Source organism: Heptranchias perlo, unplaced genomic scaffold (genome assembly GCF_035084215.1).
Source record: "Heptranchias perlo isolate sHepPer1 unplaced genomic scaffold, sHepPer1.hap1 HAP1_SCAFFOLD_47, whole genome shotgun sequence".
Classification (NCBI taxonomy): domain Eukaryota; kingdom Metazoa; phylum Chordata; class Chondrichthyes; order Hexanchiformes; family Hexanchidae; genus Heptranchias; species Heptranchias perlo.
Window position 1 is genome coordinate 1,946,277 of NW_027139484.1, and position 6,548 is coordinate 1,952,824.

Sequence of the window (6,548 nt, forward strand, 5' to 3'; positions counted from 1 at the left end):
TTTAAACACAATTACCAATAATGAATTGGGAGATGGATACAGAAAGTGAATAAAGTGAACACTGGATCCACTGGAAGGGTTGAGTGAGGGCGCAGTGCGGGTGGGGAAGGGAGAAGGGGTTTTACACACCGGGAATCCAGCGGATTAAAGACGGGTTTGGGCTCCAGACGGACGGTGAAAGAGAGCGAAGGGTCGGGAAGGTGAGGGGACAGGGGGAGGTGCATCTGGTTTGTTGCTCTGGGTTAAGAGAGCCGACCGGGGTGGCACTAATCGATAAAGTCAGCTGAAGACCGAGCCAGTGAGTGAGATTGGGAGGGAGACAAGGAAAAGGACATGCAGGAGCTGGAGGAAAGTCAGGAGCAGATAGTTTGGGAAAGTGGACATACTGAAGAAACGGATGAGGAGACAAAGGATTCAATGCGGTGGGAGGAGAGGCTGGAATTCGGAGGGAGAGACTGCAGCAGAGTGTTAGAGGAAATCTAATCTATTGGTCCCACCAACACAATCCAACCAATACATTCAACTGTTCATTTATGTGGTTATTGGTGTCAGGGAACCTGTGTTGGGTATAAAATGTGTTCATTCAATTAAAATTAAATTAAAAAGTATCAACAAACTCAACCTCGTTGTTTATTGAAGTCAGCAGAGCTTTAAAAATACAGTATCCCAATATTTCATCACGATGAAGAAATTACTGATTCTATTTTTGAATTTTAATGATGTTTAGTGTTAATGTGGAAAACAAGGAACATTCACAAAAACAGACTGAGGACCTGACAGGGATATAAACATGAGGAGCGAGTCCGACAATAAAAACTCACCCAATCTGACCGCATCATAATAACACCTTCAAATCACATTTTCTCTGTTTAATTGTACTGGAAGTTTCAGCAGTTCATTCTGATGAATTATTCACACCACAGCCTCTCGCTTTCCCTCTCAGTCGCCCTCTCTATCACTCACTCTACTCTCAATCTCAAGTCCATTTTCATATCCGATTAAATCCTATCATCCTGTGCCTGCATTCTGTTCACCAGCCCCGTGTTCCACCGATCATAAGAACATAAGAAATAGGAGCAGGAGTAGGCCAATCGGCCCCTCAAGCCTGCTCCGCCATTCAACAAGATCATGGCTGATCTGATCCTAACCTCAAATTTAAATTCATGTCCAATTTCCTGCCCGCTCCACGTAACCCCTAATTCCCTTTACTTCGAGGAAATTGTCTATTTCTGTTTTAAATTTATTTAATGAAGTAGCTTCCACAGCTTCCTGAGGCAGCAAATTCCACAGACCTACTACCCTCTGAGTGAAGAAGTTTCTCCTCATCTCAGTTTTGAAAGAGCAGCCCCTTATTCTAAGATTATGCCCCCTAGTTCTAGTTTCACCCATCCTTGGGAACATCCTCACCGCATCCACCCGATCAAGCCCCTTCACAATCTTATATGTTTCAATAAGATCGCCTCTCCTTCTTCTGAACTCCAATGAGTAGAGTCCCAATCTACTCAACCTCTCCTCCTTTGTCCACCCCCTCTTCCCCGCGATTAACCGAGTGAACCTTCTTTGTACTGCCTCGAGAGCAAGTATGTCTTTTCTTAAGTATGGACACCAAAACTGTATGCAGTATTACAGTTTTACCCACTCACATAATCTCCCAATATCCTGGGAATGCTTGGTGATTTTGTTTGGTTGGAGAATGCTTGAAATCAGATTGTTATTTTTAAAAGATTCGAAATGATTTTTAACTTGTACAGTTTGAACAAGATCATTATTCCCCGATCAATAAAATGTCTGTGTTTTTCAGATAGCGGCGACAGTTCAGAGATAGTTGCCTTTTTGTCTACTTTAATGAAGTGAAATTTTGCTGATTTAAAATCAGCTGTATTTCTTAGCTTGAAAAAGCAGCTCCTCTGTTGGTGAGGCTTCATTCCCAATGTATCAGTGTTTCCGCTTATCCTGATATCAGTGCAACATTTGAAGGGTTCCAGCCCACTCGTTCGATCCAGTGCCGAATCGTGCTTGCTCTTCAGAGGGTGCCGCGGCTCCGGTTCGATTCCCGGTCAGAAAAGCAACTTTTGAACACTTGTTATATTAGTCGCATGAACTAATTGAAAGGCTGTGGCAAGAAAAAAAAACGATCATTGTTTTCATCACCATCAATTAACCGATAACGTTATTTTGCAGAAAGGCGACTGAGGGAAGTTTGAAATCATTTCTTTTGTGCGATGAACTTTTTATCCCTTCTCATTTTACACACTGTATTTTGAAGGGCTCGGTTTAAAATGTTCAGTGCTCGTGAGACCACGAATTTGTGTTAAATTTAACAGGACCGGCTCTTTCACAGATGAAAAAAACATCTGCCCCAACATAATGTTTCCACCCGGGATCAAACCGGGGACCTTTCGCGTGTGAGGCGAACGTGATAACCACTACACGACGGAAACCTTTGCTTTGGTGGTGAGCCAGAAATTAGAATGACGGCATTGATTCTCTTTCATAACTATTCAATTGATCGAAGTTGCACAAGTCACAAAAGAAAAATGTTCATTTCAAAGTTATTAAACTCCCAAATGTGGCCTTGTTTTGACAGGTGTGGGACCTGGCATCACAGCATCAATAAAGCATATTCTCAACATTTCCATTGGGAACAGGAGGAGGCCATTTCGCCCCTTGAACCTGTTCCACCCTTCAATTAGATCAGAGATCATCTGAACCGCAAATCCATTTACCCGTCTTTGCTCCCTATCTCTCGATACCCTCACCCAACAAAAATCTATCGATCTCAGTCTTGAAAGCTTCAATTGAACCCCAGCATCCACAGTCTTTTGGGGGACAGAGTTCCAGACTTCTACTGCCCTTTGTGTAAAAAAGTGCTTCCTGATTTCGAACCTGAATGGCATGGTTCTAATTTTAAGGTTCTGTCCCCCTCGTTCTTGATTCCCCAGAGGAAATTGATTCTCTCTCTCTTTATTCTATCGACTCATTTAAACATGTTAAACACGTCGCTCAGACCGCCCCTCAATCTTCGGTACTCGAGGGAATACGAGCCCAGTCCATGCAGCCTGTCCTCATAGTTTAACCTTTTTTACCGCGGTAACATTCTGGTGAATCTGCTCTGCACTCCCTCCAAGGCCAATCTATCCTTCCTGAGGTGCAGTGTCCAAAACTGAACGCAGTTACTCCAGACGCAGTCCAACCAGAGCTTTATATAACTGGAACATAACTTCCACTTCTTTATATTCCAGCCCCCTGAGATAAAGGCTAACACTCCGTTCGCCTTTTAAATTATTTTTGGACCCGTCCGTTAGCTTTTACTGATTTATGTAAATGAACCGTTAATTCTCTCTGCTTCTCCACAGTTCCGAGCTTCTTACCATTTGGAAAATACCCTGACCATAGGTCCAAAGTGGATTAGCCCACATTGAACTCCATCTGCCATAGTTTTGCCCACTCACTAAATTTATCAATGTCCCTTTGCAACTTTCCACTCGCATCCACACTACTCACTGTACCACCTAACTGAGTCTCATCAGCAAACTTGGATATACGACTCTCTGTTCCTTCATCTAAGTCATTGATAAATATGGTGACAAGCTGAGACCCCAGTTACAGATCCCTGGGAGACACCACTAGTCGCATCCTGCCAATTGGAGTATGTAGCCATTATCCCCACTCTCTGACTACTATCTCCTAACCAATTCTCTACCCATGTCAATACATTGCCTCAAGTTCCAGGCGATTTCATTTTTGCCAACAGTCTCTTGTGTGGAACCTTATCAAATGCCTGTCGGAATTCCATATAAATAATATCATAGGAACATAGGAACAGGAGTAGGACGTTCAGCCCCTCGTTCCTGCTCCGCCATTTGATAAGATCATGGCTGATCTGTGATCTAACTCCATATACCCGCCTTTGGCCCATATACCTTAATACCTTTGATTGCCAAAAAGCTAACTATCTCAGATCTAAATTTACCAATTGAGCTGGTATCAATTGCCATTTGCGGAAGAGAGTTCCAAACTTCTACCACCCTTTGTGTGTAGAAATGTTTTCTAATCTCGCTCCTGAAAGGTTCGGCTCTAATTTTTAGACAAAATGGTGGCAAGTTCGCCGGACATCTTGGACAAAATGGCAGCAAGTCTGGCAATCATCTTGGACAAATTGGCCGCAAGTCCTTCACGGCTGTTCGACAGGAACAGAAGGAGGCCATTGAGCTCCACAAGCCTTTAATATGGGAACTGAAGGCCATTCAGCCTCTGAAGGCTGTTACACAGGAAAAGGAGGAGGCCATTCAGCCCCTCAAGCCCGTTACATCGTTACTGGAGGCCGATCATCCCCTCAAGCCTGTTACATAGAATCAGGAGGAGGCCATTCAGCCCTCCGAGCCTGTTATACAGGAACTTGAGGCCAATCAACCCCTCAAGCCTGTCAAATATCAAAAGGAGGAGGCCATTTAGCCTTTCGAGCCTGTTATCTGGGAACTGAAGGCCATTCAGCCCTTCGAGCCTGTTATATAGGAACTAGACGCCAATCAACCCTTCAAGCCTGTAAGATAGCAACAGGAGGAGGCCATTCAGCCCCTCGAGCACCTTAGACTAGATCTGTTAGCCAATCAGCACCTCAAGCCTGTTACACAGGAACAGCAGCAGACCATTCAGCCCCTCGAGCGTGTTATACGGGAATTGAAGGCAATTCAGCCCCTCGAGCCCGAAACATCAGATCTGGAGGCCAATCAGCCCCTCAAGCCTGTTACATAGGAACAGCAGCAGGCCATTCAGCCCCTCGAGCGTGTTATACGGGAACTGAAGGCCATTCAGCACCGCGAGCCTATTACACTGGAATAGGATTCGGCCATTAAGCCCCTCGAGCTTGTTGCACTGGAACAGGAGGAGGCCATTCAGCCCTTCGAGACTGTTATAAAGGATCTGGATGCCATTCAGCCCCTCGCGCATGTTACATAGGAACAAGAGGAGTCCATTCAGCCCCTCGAGCATGTTAATGCAGGAACAAGATGAGTCCATTCAGCCACACGAGCCTGTTACACAGGAACAGGATTAGACAATTCAGCTCCTCAACCTGTTCCGCCATTCAATTCGATCATGGCTGATCTGTATCTTAACTCCATCTACCCGCCTTGGTTCCTTAATTATTAATACCCATGCCTAACAAAAATCTGCAATCTTCGTTTTGAAATTTCGTATTCACCCCAGGCCTCAACAGAATGAAGTGCTTCCTGACATCAACCCTGAACGGCCGAGCTCTAATTTTAAGGTTATTCCCCCTTGTTCTGGATTCCACACCAGAGGAAGTAGTTTCTCTCCATCTACCCTATCAACTCCTTTAATCATCTTAAACACCTCAATTAGATCACCCCTTAATCTTCTGTATTCAGGGGAATAAAGCCTAGTCTATTCAACCTGTCCTCATAATATAACCCTTCTAGCCCGCCTATAATTCTGGTGAATCTGTGCTGCATTCCTTCCAAGGCCAATATATCCTTCCTGAGGTGCAGTGCCCAGAACTGAATGCAGTTCTCCAGATGGGCTCTAACCAGAGCTCTGTACAGCTGGAACATAACTTCCACCCCTTTATTTTCCAGCCCTCGAGAAATAAAGGCCGACATTCTATTAACCATTTAATTATTTTTGTAACTGTCCACTAGCTTTTAATGATTTCTGTACTTGGACCCTAAATCTCTCTGCTCCTCCACAGTTCCGAGCTCCTCACCATTTAGAAAATTCTCTGATCTATCTTTCTTAGATCCGAAGTGGATGACCTCACATTTCCCCACATTGAACTCCATTTACCACAGTTTTACCACTCACATAATCTCCCAATATCCTGGGAATGCTCGGTGATTTTGTTTGGTTGGAGAATGCTTGAAATCAGATTGTTATTTTTAAAAGATTCGAAATGATTTTTAACTTGTACAGTTTGAACAAGATCATTATTCCCCGATCAATAAAATGTCTGTGTTTTTCAGATAGCGGCGACAGTTCAGAGATAGTTGCCTTTTTGTCTACTTTAATGAAGTGAAATTTTGCTGATTTAAAATCAGCTGTATTTCTTAGCTTGAAAAAGCAGCTCCTCTGTTGGTGAGGCTTCATTCCCAATGTATCAGTGTTTCCGCTTATCCTGATATCAGTGCAACATTTGAAGGGATCCAGCCCACTCGTTCGATCCAGTGCCGAATCGTGCTTGCTCTTCAGAGGGTGCCGCGGCTCCGGTTCGATTCCTGGTCAGAAAAGCAACTTTTGAACACTTGTTATATTAGTCGCATGAACTAATTGAAAGGCTGTGGCAAGAAAAAAAAACGATCATTGTTTTCATCACCATTAATTAACCGATAACGTTATTTTGCAGAAAGGCGAATGAGGGAAGTTTGAAATCATTTCTTTTGTGCGATGAACTTTTTATCCCTTCTCATTTTACACACTGTATTTTGAAGGGCTCGGTTTAAAATGTTCAGTGCTCGTGAGACCACGAATTTGTGTTAAATTTAACAGGACCGGCTCTTTCACAGATGAAAAAAACATCTGCCCCAACATAA

The 6,548-nt window shown here is 43.8% G+C and overlaps 1 non-coding gene across 1 annotated transcript; it reads right to left on the reverse strand.

Annotated features, from left to right (window-relative positions):
• Positions 1-2,368: 2,368 nt before the first annotated feature.
• On the reverse strand, positions 2,369-2,441 carry trnav-cac (transfer RNA valine (anticodon CAC)). The gene has a single exon. It is a non-coding gene; the product is annotated as a tRNA-Val (tRNA).
• Between the last annotated feature and the right edge of the window lie 4,107 nt (positions 2,442-6,548).